The sequence below is a fragment of the Ammodytes marinus genome (genome assembly GCF_949987685.1).
Source record: "Ammodytes marinus genome assembly, chromosome: 21".
NCBI classification, from domain to species: domain Eukaryota; kingdom Metazoa; phylum Chordata; class Actinopteri; order Uranoscopiformes; family Ammodytidae; genus Ammodytes; species Ammodytes marinus.
This window is the reverse complement of record NC_137225.1, coordinates 17,290,716-17,304,887: the sequence shown is the minus strand read 5'-3', so window position 1 is coordinate 17,304,887 and position 14,172 is coordinate 17,290,716.

Genomic DNA, 14,172 nt, shown 5'->3' with positions numbered 1-14,172 from the left:
CAAGTCAGTTGAAATGAGTAGAACAGACAGGTAGGCCTACTTGTAAGCTACATCACCTTCAATATGTATTGCACATCAACAGACAGCAAGAGGTTTATCCTGCACCTGCAGTATTTTGTTCTCAACAAAAGTAGTAGAGGAAACTGCTGAATGTACCGTGCTGATCTGCTATATCACTGGATTCACTTCAGGGGTGTCAGCTAAAACACCACTTCAGGCCAAAAACGTCAGACTATGAAGCATGAGACGATGAGAGGAGGAGTAAGGATGTATCCGCTGTTTATTTCCTTCTTTAACAAGCACAGCAGCATACAGATCCCAGGAAAAGAACAATAGCAATATTCGGCTCGTGATGACACGCTAAACAGCTGTTGCAACCGGCGAATCACGTCCGTTTAATAGCGTGCATAAATTATAATTTATAGAGATCGGGAAACTCAATGCATTTACTCACAAGGGCGATGCAAACAAACTCAGGGAGAGCACGTTTCAATCGTGGATTGATAGGTGGTTACTGCGCCAACGTGCACGCTCGTAGCTCACACAACAGAGAGAGAAAGAAAAAGAAACTTCACTAAACAGGCGCTGACGTGACGGCGCTAACTGACAGTTCTAATGTCATCCACACACCGGTCTCCTCACTAGCAGTTTGTGTAGTATGGAGCCAGGGGTGCGTTCGGATTACACCGTTTATTCAATCAATTCAAAGTAACGCACCGCATTTAACGTTCAGTAACGATAACGGCGGTGTAACGGCGGAAAAAGTAATTAGTTAGATTACCCCGTTACTGAAAAAAGAATGGCGTTACGTAACGCCGTTCTTTTAAACGGCGTTATTCCCAACACTGTTCATGAGACAAGGACAGTCGAAATAGTAATATTGTATAAGTTATATTAATTAACACACTGCCATATAGCCTAGGCCTATAGCCTAAAGATGATGAATCCTCTTCCTTTATCAGTTAAGAAATTCTGATATAGCCTACCTGTGGGTTATAAATATAAATCATTTGAACCCTTTGAGCCCAGGCTATTTTTGAGCATTAGGCTATTGGTGCGCCTGGATTTTTTTATCTTATAAAAGCTTGCATCAACTCTGTAGTGCACAGACAAGCTTTGAACATCTTTTCTTTTTTTAGGACAACCTGTGTTATATGAATATTTGTGCTGAAATTATGTCACTGTGGCTTTATACACAATTACAACAAACACAAATCATTACCATTCATGTGAGAGTTCAAATTAATTTGTCCTCATTCCTCTTTGCTAACTATTCACAAATTATTCTAACAATCCTTGCCCATTAGTGAGAGCGATGTACATATATTTTTATTTGCCTTATGATATGTCAAGATGAACAGAATAGAAACTGCATTGTCATTCATCTATTTCTTCTGTTTTCTTTGAGGAGGCATGCAAAGCTACATAAACACAAGGTCAAAAGGACAGCATAACAGAGCTTTCATGACATATTGTTGCATCATTGTTTGTTTACCGTAAGAATAAAATGTGAATTGAAAGAACATCAATAAAGTGCAGTTGCGTTCAAAGAATCACAAGAAACCAGACTCGGAAGGTAAGTCATGTGGATAGAAGATGATGAAGAAACACTTATTCTCATGATACAAACATGATTTCCTGACATATGGTGCATGCTTCACACCCATGTTAGCAGTAAGGTTTTCATCTCACGTGAACACATTATAACCCATATGGTTAGTTCTTTATTCATTCTTCTTTCCACAGTATTAGTTTGTGACCATGCATGGAAGACGGGCACTGGTCTACTGTAGATTGTTCCCACAATGTTTTACTCTACGTATCCTATATATATATTTGACTTATTATATTGCTGCTCTGTACTCCATTGTATACTGCATTTTTACTCTTTTAATTGTCAGTTTTTATCAGTATTTGATCTTGTTTTTGTTTTGACTTGTTTATTTTGTTGTTTTTAAAAGCCTCCTGTGGACAGATGTTGTAAACTAGCATTTATGCTAATACACTGAAAACATTGCATCTGGTTCGTCCAATGTAATTGTCATGTCCATACAAAATAAAATAAAATCAATCAATGGCTTTTCTAATAGCAGTAAGATGTTTATGTAGAGCTTAAATTAACTTGATGCACCTGTTTGGACAAGTCCCACTTTTCATCATGATTAGAGGCAAGTTTGGCCTTTGCATGCATAGGATCCTGAAAATTCAGGGACAGAGATTAAAAATATAAAATTTCAAATCTTGGTCAATTTGGCAGAATTTCAAAAAGGTGCTTAATCTTTATGTATTCCTTTCCCCCCCTGTAAGGTCAAAGCCTTTTTTTTTTTTTTTTTTATCTCTGACCAAGTTTTTTCCCTCTTTCGTGCTTAAGTCTAGGAGTCACCGTTGTTGTCTGAGTCTACAGCTAGGCTACAGCAGAATCCTAACCTCCAAATTCCTCCTGGGCTGACAAACGTCAACAAAGACCCCGAGAGACACCAAAGAGAGGTGAGCAGTGAACTGGAGCCTCATTGTATTGGCTCATTATGGGGTCCAGCAGTGAGGAAGAAGCTATTTTGTAGCAGCACAAGGTCAATATCTGAAAGCCAGGGCAATGGAGGGGATCAGCCGTGAGATTTTTTTAATTTGAGAAGGCGTAAAGGGGCTTTAGTGAAAGACAGTCTGTGAATTCTAATGGACTGTTGGGATTGTACAGACAAGATGTTGAGTTTGCAAATGTTTTCCTGTACTCTTTAATAGAACCACTGTATTGCAAGCTCACAAAGGTTACCATGTTGTTCATGTACTGCATTTAAATTAATCAAGGCAACACACACAAAAAATGTCAAGTTCCATAACATGCTTTCTAACTCCCTAATGCCTGATGTTTCAGCCCCTCAAATTCAATTTTCATGTTGTATTGTACATGCACAAGCTAATTTATCTCGTTTTTGTCAATGAAATGCATGCAGGTGCAATTCATATCAATATTTATTCCACACCTTATTAAATATTCACACCAAACAGCTGTTTCCCAAGCTTTATGAGATACTTCTTTGCTCCCTGGATTCACTTTCCCAGGAATTTTGATTTTACTTCCAAATAGATGTGAAAAGGGGAGCTGTCACACTCTATTATGGTCACCTCAATGATTCTGTGCCCTATCCAAATCCAGCGGTTTTCCATAACAATACAAATTAGAGGGTGCAAAGCTGAAGGAGACAAGACTTGTTATTTTCCATCCAAAGGACAGAGGTTCTTTACAACAAACGTGTCTGTACGCCTTGTGTATTCTTTGACATAATTTAAATCCAACTTGGAAGTTGTTTTGTGCGAGACAATAGGTTTTTCCTGTCAGTTCACAAGGGTCAGCAACTGTCTTGAGAAAGTGATACTGGATTTTTGGTGAGGGAGTGTATAGGCCTGTAGTATAATATTCTCTAAATGGAACAAAATGTTATCAGTTTCATACTGTTAAGCTGTAGAGTAACTCTGTCAGAGACCATTGATTTTTCCTAGTTGGAGCAGTTTTCTTAAAAAGGGAAGGTCAATGGAATGTAACAGAACGTGGCCATTTACCCAGGAACTATTAGCTTGATATACTCCAACGTTAATGTATGACTGTCTTAAACCGACATGGCTTGAATCCCATTTTTCTCACTGTACACTACTGGTCAGGCATTTTTAGATTCTATTATGAGCATGTTTTATACAGAAAATGAATGTATTTTTCTATATCCATGGACAATCCTGCACCTTTTCATACAGTGTTGAGTGTATGCAAACCAAGCATTATTTATTTGACTTGCACTACAAGATATTATAGGGCACTATAAATGTACACTTTATTTGAAATACATAATACACTAAAAGAGGTCTTAGTTTATTTTTAACATTAATTGTATTATAATTTAGTATCTATCATCTATCTTTATATATTGAATGCTTTTTTAAATTTGACTTTACGCAGATAAATTAATCCATGTCCTGTGCAGCAGGCATGAGGGGAGACATCTTGATAAATAACACGCCTGTATAGGACCATTGTCTGTGTTTGAAAACAAACAGAACTAGTCACAGGGACAGAATAATGCATTTCTCATGACTTTAAAACCTTAGGTCATATTTATATGTTTGTATGTGTTAGGTAGATATCTTAACTAAACGAGTCATCCTCTGCCTTTTTCATGTTTCTTAAATGCATATAGAAAAGGAAGATGATCACTCTTTTAGTTAACTGCCAGCCCTGTGATGTAGGCCTACAATTAATTAATTGTAGCTATAATTCATTTACAAGTCTGAAGTAGCCTAATCCTACAGTACAAAGCTTCTGCAATTTTCCCAGCGTGAGTAGGCTGCAGTCAGTGACCCACATCTCGTGCAATGAACTGCTTGACTCAGACTGTTGTTTTATTCAGTGCACTGTAAACAGACAAGTGAGGGGGCGAAGGGGCGGGGCTTTTTACTTATCAGCCTCTGTCATTGGATGCTAGAGCCTGCTCCTCTTCGCCATTGGCTGCTCCCGCCGTCACTCTGGATCTGTTATCGCCGCTTCCCGCGCCATTCGGCGTGCACGCGCAAGACATGCAGGCACGTAACCGATTAGAGACTGTCTGGAGTCTGTCTGAAATTGATAAATTTGGAGATGGAGTTTTTTTTGTTTATTTCGTTACACATTCACAAGGAAGCCGCCTGTCGGAAATGGGAATTGTGTTGCTGCCCTCCTCAAACGCCTTCGCCCTGGGTCGCCACGCTCAGCCCAAATATATATTTTTTTTTGATAAAACGCTGTGAAAGTTTTTTCTCCTGCAGTCTTGTCAGCTCGTTATGTCCAGGTAGGTAAGGCTCGCGCCTGGGTGCAAGTTGTCTAAAATACAGCGGTTACTGCTGTATTGTAGGCTTTTTAGGCAAAAGACAAATGTTTTATTTGTGAACGTTAGCTGAGCGTTTTGTGTTTGAAGTAACACGATTCCTAGCGTAACACATTGTAAGTAGTCCGGGTTAATAGAAACCGTTCAAATGATTGAATGTGTTGGCATTATTATTTTAATGAATATTACACTGTAGCTATTTTGTTTTGGTGGCTTGACCTCATTCACACCCCTTCAGGAGGATGCGCAGGTGACGCACCTTTGCTGACGTCGGTCGGTTGATTAACCCCACGCGCGCACATGCTACCTGTTACTCAACAGACACCTGAGGGGGCTAAACATGCCTTCTGTTTCTTTGGACTCCTACATTTTCGTTTTAACCCTTTCTGCTGTACCACCTTAACAATTAACAGAAACAAAGTAGCAAACAATTCCCTATTTATCCAATTGCACGTGCACTTGACTAATAAACTAGTAAACTATGAAATGTTTATTTTCCTTTTTTTATGCCCTGCAGGGGATCCGCCATGAGTCCTGGAGTTCAAGAAGAGTGCACCATCCAGAAGGCAGCATGCACCAGCTCACAAAGGTTAGTTGCTGTACACATTGTAGGTTGACCCAAGTGTTAGTGTGTGTGTGTGTGTGTGTGTGTGTTGTGTTGAGTATTTATCGCTCAACATCAATTTGAAACCATTTTTTAGCGAACTTGAACTTAATCGTTTTAATTTTTATGTGTAGCTACAAAGTACAATCACATGTTTTTCCGCTGGGTCAGACATCTGATGAAATATAGTTTAGTAGGCTATAGTTTTATTTCACGCTACAGTCAAATCAATCAAAAATGGAATGTAGTTATTTTATTTATGCACACATTCTCCGTGACTGAGCCCAACATATTTGATACCTTTTCTGAAATGCTAAGATCCTAACTAGAATTCAGTTGGAGCGATATTTGTCCTCAAATCTTTGAAGAGGTTGTTTATGAACTTTTACGTCTTCTTGTGCAGAAGCAAAACAAAAAAGGCTTAACATAGATTGAACTGGAAATGATGTGGAAGTGGAATAAGTTGCATGCCACAGCGGATGTGTACATGATCTGCTGCTGCCTCAGATCCGTCTAGACGCTTTTGCCCTGTCACTGCAGTTGTCTGCAGACAGTGCAGTCATATGACTTGGGGAGCCTTCCCTCCCTCCTCCCGGTGTCTGCTCTTTTTGGGGCAAGATGGCTGCTATAGCATTGTTGTTATCCATGACGTATACCGAATTGATGTGTGAGCGGAAAAAAAAACATGGGAAGCATTGCGATACGTTGGACTTAAAAGCAACAGACCGAAGTTGCTGCTCAAGCATATCGTACACACAGGAGGGATGATGAATGTTAACTGTGTAACGGGTGTTTCTAGCCTAAACTGGTTTTGTTTAGACGTTGTGATGATTATTTAATCAATAGTCGCCCATCCTTGGGTCAAGGCAACCCAGTAACTGCACAGTTTCAGTGTTATTGAACTGCTGACTTGATGGAAGTTTGTCTTTAGCATACTTCTTAATATACCACTGTGTATCTCTCTGTTATGGGGATGCTCGGAAGCCATTTTGTCTGATAGATCGCTCCTTATTAGTGCCAAGTCTTCCAGGGTAACCCAAACTGAGCTGTGAGCAACCATGTCACTACGTGTTACGTAAATGTCAACGTTGGCTTCTGATTTTGAAATGTTTGTATTATTATAATTGGATATATGGTGAGGACCTCACGGTATCGGCTGAATGTACGTAGAGTTTTCACAGAAGGTATCTCTTATATAAAATATCTTTCAGACAGTTTAAAATTCAAATTCAAGTAAAGTCGGTTATCTGTAATTACTCAGTATTTCTTAATTACTTTTATGTTTGTGTAAATGATTATATTGTAGGAGCTAGGGGTTAAGTTTCAGCCTTTTTTCACATATTATGTATGGCTGTCTATAATAATAGCTAGAATAGATCATTTCTATTGTAAAAAAGGGCATTGCAAGACGATAGAAGATAAGCGTCTTATTTTCACTGAATGTTCAGGATTAAGTGAAGCGCTACTTCCTTTAAACTGAAGAAAATATGTTATGTTCTTTTTTTTTACGGTTTTAAAAAGTCATACATCGCACCAAGCAATGGGCTGTGTTTTTCTTACATTTTAAGTGGAAGAACCTACAATATTCTTTTCACATTCCACATTTCTGTAAAGGAGGTTACAGGCAATATGAACTAAAAGTGCTCTTAGCCTCATTCTGACATTCAAAGTTACTTTCCCTCAGTGAGTCTGTGATGTTTATCTATTTGCTCAATCACTGACCGGCCTAGACAGATCTCTTCATTATCAGCTACTTAGCGCATACTCGTCTGCTGTCAAACAGCTTTTTCACTCTCGTCTTGTCTTTTTGCTTAATGGTTTTTGAGTGCTTGTTGATTATGTTTTCAATGGCGCATACAGTCACACTTCAAACATGCAGTATCTTTGCAGGCCTGCCCTAAAACTGAACCAGTGTGTCTGACAAAAAAAGTATTGGAATTGCAAATAGAAAGGTAAGAAAAAATTTAAAGTTTTAGGATCATTCATTTTTCTCGTTGCGATATCTCATGTGTACAAATAGGCATTTCTTTACGGTACATCTTGCAATATTGTTTATTTTATTTATTTTTCAAAACACAAAATTAACTATGAACCAAAAAATCATAGTAAGCCGGTCATTCAATATGGGTGATCATTTATTTGAAGTAATGACCACAGTACTGAGTGGATGAGGATTTGTGTTTTCTACTGAATGTGATGCATCACTTAATAATGCCTACTACCCAAAACAATTCATATTCCTTATTCATGCGGCTTGAATTAGATATAATATATTTTAAAGTAAATATTATAACAAACCACCAGAGCTTTTTTTTTTTTTTTTTTACTACTGTTAACAATTATTATTTGCAACAAAGTGCGTGTGTGTGTGCGTGTGTGTGTGCGTGTGTGTGTGTGTGTGTGTGTGTGTGTTGTAACTTTTTGACCAAACTTTTTGCATGAATGTGTTACAAGCTAATATTATAAACAATGTTATAAATCGCTATTTAATTTGTTGCTCGTCCTCTTGTTTCTCAGTTTTTTTGTTTTTCACCGTTTGTAATGTGTGTGTTGTCCATTACAAAGCTGCACAGTTGTTTGATGATGTTTTACTCTTTTGTATTCACAGGTTATTTATGGATTCTTGCAGCCTGTCATGCCCTCATGTTTCCGACGCTGGAGAGTGTCCGCCCAAATGGTAAGATCCGTGTTGACCTGCTCATTTGGGCACGTTAAAAGTTGAGAAAAGCTATTTTAGGAATGCTTTAAGGTGCTGCAGTGACGGAATGTGATTGCCTGAGGGAAATAACCGTCCACTGCACAGACCAGTATTTTCTGCAAGTTGTGGCTTGCAGTGCCAATTTCTACATGATATGATGCCCAAGAAATGGCTAATCAAATTCAGAGCTGTCATTCACTCGTCAGCAGCAATCATCTTTTATTAACTCGGATTTGTGATCTCTTCATAAGATAATTATGGATATGGATCTCGTAACTTTCACTTGAGGCTTAGCCGGAAAATGCTGATGCAAGAAGGGTTCTGAATCTTCGTCCTGTTTTTCTATTGGCCCGTTGTCTCCACCCACATTGCAGTCACGAGGTCTAACATCATGATGATGTCTCGAGAAAACAGCCTTTCATCTAGGCTCTAATGCTGCCTGAGCTATAATGAAAAGATTTCTTGGTTTATTTCTGTGCACATACAGAGTACAATTTGAGCATGTTTCAAAGCATTGTTGCGTACAACAGCAGCACCTGCCATTGCCCGTTGTAACGCTGGGTTGTTTATCTCAGCAGCCTCTGCTGCGTAATGACGCAGTTTCATTTGACATTGGTGTGGCATATTTTAAATCAAGGCCTTCACTGTATTTTAAGGAGTCTCCTGGCAGCCTGCCAAAACATGGATCCATTTGCCTGTTCCCTCCCTAAGAGCACCACTGCACAGCTGTGGCCCGTAGCTGGTCCTAGCCATCGATAACTCAAAGCCAGCAGCGTCCATTTTAGGTTCAGGCAGTAGCGAAAGAAATGAAGTGTCATTTAGCTTTAAGAGAAGGAAATCTGAAGTCTTAGCGAAAATCCTCCTCGAAAACAGCACAACTTGTCGAGTATCTTTTTCAGTACAGATTTAAGGATGATAAATAAACTACGGAACAAACACGTGAAAAATACAAATGATTTATAGGTTGAGTCTTTGTTGAGTGCAGCGCAATTTGTTTTTATTTGGACGAGCATTTTGATTGTATCATGAAATGTTCATATTTTTTTTCTTTTTAAAATATCTCACAAATGCTTTTGATTGAATGCTTAATATTGTTTACTTAAATATCCCAACAATGTTAAAGCAGTTATAAGACTGCACACGTAAATAAAATATATTACAGTAGAGCAATTTTTAAAATGTAAACTGAAATTATTTGTTTTAAAAATATTAAATGTGATGCGCACTTTGTGCTGTCTATTTGGTATTTTTCATTGCATAAATTATCCGAGCTACAAGTTCATCAAAAACATAATGAGTAAGTCATGCAATGTGTTTGGATAAAACATATTTTCAAAAGTAATGCAACAATAATTTTTTGATACGAGTGATTGTTTAATTTTGTTTTAAATTTTCACTTCTTGAATATTGGTATAACTGTATTTCTGTATAAAATACTGACCTTAAAAAAAAAAAAAAAAAAAAAGCAAGCAAGCCGGGACTTAAATGAACACAATAATTTTAGGATAATGAACAACATAAACATGTTAGGTCGCTATTTCGTGTCTGATTCAGTAAGATCATTGTATGTGTATATTTTGAAATGTTTCATATTGCAAATATTTTTGAATTTTGCAGGATGCCTGTTTTGTTGAATAAAGCAAACTTTACACATACGTAACAACCTAATTAATGTAATTAAATTATTTATTTATTTATTTTTGCAATCAAAGCGATTTATATTTTTCTGAATTATTAGTACACTGCATTCATTGAAAATTCTTAGTCCTAAAAATGATCTTCATCGTTTTAATTAAGTTGCATAGAATGTAAATGCTCTCTAAATTTAAAATCCGCCCATTGCAACATTTATTTCAAAGTACTGTATATTGTGATGTAGAACTGCTTACTTGACTCATTGAAAGGTTTAGGTGACCTTTACCCTCTTGAATACTTGTTTTGGTCCACTGTTAAGACTTTGTGTGAAAGCCAGACTGTGTTCTGATGCCACGTAACACAACAGTGGCTGTCAGTAACATATTAAGCTGGGCCTCTGCTCTGGTGCCATGAAAATAAAGGGAGAAAAAGGCACTTTGGGTTTATGCATGTGGTTTCATGAGGACATCTAGGCTGGTCAGAATTACCAATCTTTTTTTCTCTTTTCTTTCTTTCTTTCTTTTTTGCACACTCAAACCTGTTGACCTTTTGTAAATGGTACAAAACAAGTTAAGTTTACTTGACTATTTGCAAATAAGTAGTTGTCCGACCAAACATTCAAATCCACATTGTATTTAATGGATATTCACATCGATGCTTCAGGTCACCGCAAACGCTTTTGATGGACGCATTGTTGTTATCGTCATTAAGATATATATAATATTTTTGCCGATCGTTACAGTCGAGTATGTTTCCCTTTTTATTACTGTATTCATGATGCTCTAATATTAGAATAACAACATGGTTGACATGCTTATCAGTTGGATTCTGCAAACAATCTTTTTCTCTGCTCAAACACATTTTTTGAGGTATGAAATTGATCTTGGGTCAACAGTAAGATCTTTGTTTATCATTAACAAAAGCACAACACACCTCTCACTGTCTGAGCGGGTTTACTTTGTGAAAGGTAAGTAAATAAATGTATTTCTTTGACTACAGTGTTGTGTGGATGTTGAATGTTTGCCTGCATTTGTTTATCCACCGTTTGTGACCCAGCCAGTCTTAAGATGTGCACATGCAGCATGTCCGTTCCCCACTCAGCTGCTTAGCATTGACAGCTTCAGCAATACTTCCCGTTTTAATTTGACTGCAAATCCACCACTGACTTTTAAATGGAGTGTGCTCATCTATAACACCCTCATAAACGGAACAAAGAAGGCTGTAGGCCTGGGTAACCACTGTTTGACTGCAGTGCAAGGCTGCATGCCTGCTTAAACCAACCAGCATCCTGAACAAGTGCTTGCTTTCTGCGTAGAAACTTCTTGCCCCAGACGAACTTCTGGTATTTTACTTTATTCTTAGTTTTCACTAAATCTTAAGCACACAACACTGGAATGAGGCATTTCATGACGAACAAACTGCCCAGTGCGTCCAGTGCTTTCATAATACGGATATAGTAGGGTCAGCGTCTAAAGTTTGAATTTCACATGTTTTTCAACCATTTTAAAAATATATTAAAGCTGTTCTTGGCTTCGGTTGGAATAGGTCAAGGACTGTTACTTAACACAGGTCTACTTTTCTGTTGCACTTTGGTATTAGCGGTTAAACGAAAGTACATTGTGTCCTTGTTACCCTATAGCCATTAAATTGAGCGTGGTGATATTTAGAAGTACAAAAAACATTACGGAAATGATACATTTACATACAAATATAAATACACTTTAATCAAGGAACAATCAAATGTGTTATCAATGGTATGGTACCGTACAATTAAGTTATTGTAAATACCAGAGTGAGAACAAGCATCTGGTCGGACTGTAATATGATACTCTGAGAACCAGACTGAAAGGCCATTTAGTAGAACAATTTTTGTTGATTTCTAGTCCGATCTATAATAAATAACCCTAAAGATGCTTGAACAAAAGTTTAAGATTTTGAATTAACTGTATATATTGACTGAAGGGGAGCTATACAGTTATGAGTGTTTTGTATAAGCTCTTGCTAATCTTAGGTGTAAAAATAACACTATAGCAGCCGGCCTATAGTTGTGGACTTGGTTTTGTTTACACGCTGACCAACAAATGTATGTAATCAAAATCAATAAGTCTGTTTAAATAGCATGCATGGGGTTATTATTTAAAAGTTATTTCTCTCAATAGTTCTAATTTTTCTCTTTTTCTTTAACTAATATAACTGTATAAAATGCCACAGCATTTAAAGTTCAGCAGTTGTGCAGCTTCACTGAAAGTTGGATATGTGAGACTTGAGGGTGTGCTTGCATTTTTCCCTAATTGGGGCTTATTTAAACACACCTGGAATACCTGCTTCGTTCACTTTGCCATTTGACCTTTTTTTGAATGAAGACAGCAAGGCAGAGTTGGAGCTCGTCAACACTGTGGTACATCATAGCACAGGGAGGCTGCACCATGACTAATTAGTAAATCTCACTCTTCTCTGAGGTGAAAAAAATTATTTCCTTTCCGGGGAGGTTGGGGGTTGATGAGTAAATACCCACCTGCACCAAGTTGCAGTAACCTAATAAGTCTCCCTGGACTTTGAAAGTGAATATTTTTTTATTTCACTGATCTCTAACAGCTTTTCTGCATGTCTCATATTTGACTCTGCATAAGCCACCTAAGATGGGTAAAGGTGAAACACAGACTGCAGGGTCTCTTTGCTGTCACACAATGGCGTGGAAAGGTCAGGCCTAATGAAGTCGGGGGTGTGACCCCTGGTATTCAGTGACTTTGCATGGGCCCCCATCCTACCGCTGCAACCATGCCAGTTAATCCCTTTTTGATCCTAATTGATAGGCATTAACATGATCCTTATCCAGGAGCTGTGTTTTGTCTTCCACAGCCCTTCTCTCTGGGTGTCAGTGACACAAAGTGTGAAAGCGTTAAACCAAATGTGAAATTGATATTTTTCATGTTTGTGTGCTTAAAATTTGGCTGTGTATCTAAACACTCACACACAAGTGCTCAATGTGCAGCGTTTGCCCTTTGAGGCTCTTAACAGGACTTAGCACATGACCCCTGGAATCCGACTGTGATGTGAATGGTACCAGCCCATTTCCAGTTTGTTTTCTTTTAAGTCATTTTATTTTCATCACTAGGTGATTACTGCCTTTAACTGTTAACTAATTACCCTCTTCAAAAGGTTTGCACTGACTTTAAGTCAGGGCTCATCGTGTCACTTTTACTATATGACAGTGTAACCACTGCATGATTTCCACAGTGCAGGCCTACCAGTTCCCAAGGGCCTTATCTTAGTGTCTTTAAAACATTTTGTTTACATTCTCTGATTCTAATACTTCAAACCATATTGACCTAATTGAATTCGCAATGTATTTAAATGATCAGTCTTAATTAGACGCAAGACTCTAATGAAACCTTTCCATTGCTTCTTAGAGCTGATCTGTTATTAGTTATGTTTAAGTCTAGCTGTTAGTATGTGGTATACTTTACTATACTGTATATGACAAATTTTATGTTGCAAGATCAATACTAAAGTGTTCATTAATGTCACATCTGTGTTGGCTTTGTTTTAAAATTTGCAAGGTAGCCGGTAAATAAAGTAATTTACCTCCTTGGCGCGAAGAACAAATAACCTGTTCTTCTATTTATTTTGTCAAACTAAATTCAGTCATAGTGGTGAGTGACTTACAATTATGCAAGAGATGAATACAAATATTTCAGGATATTTCTAAAAACGGCCAAATTCAGCAGGAAATTGTTTTAAGTTATCCTGGTAATGTTGAACTGCGCTCCATCATAAAATGATTCCTACTTTGAGAGATGGGTCCAGCCTGCCATCAGTATACTTTCAGCAAGTTTTATTTCATTCATTCACAGAACATCACAGTGAATGCCATACCCTGCAGAGGATTGCTTATCAGCGGATTCCTGTGATTTCCTCCTTCCCGTACTTCCAAGATACACAAGACATGTTGTGGATTTAATTTTTAGCAAAAATAGAGTTTTAATAAGTAAAGCCTATTCAGCGAGTTTTATTTCAAAACTTAACATACTCTGATAGAAAAGTAAACATTCCAGTCTTTCAAAAAGGTTTTTTTATTGGGAAAAACATTTGACATGATATTTAGGTCTAATTGTTCCCTCTTTTCTTATCTGCCATCTGATTTTCTATGGTTTATGTTTTTTAATTTTTATACTATTGAATTCTGTGAGGTTTCACCTTTCTAAATGAGTTGTTACTGTAGGTAAACACGGAGTAGATAGCTGCTGTAAATAGAAATTATTAAACATATTATTTACCCTTGAACTAATGCTACAATAACTTTTGGTAAATGTTCTTGCTCTCAGGATGTCCAAACATGGATCATTTATATTTCTTCATAAATGCAAGTTTCTTAAAAAGCAGGA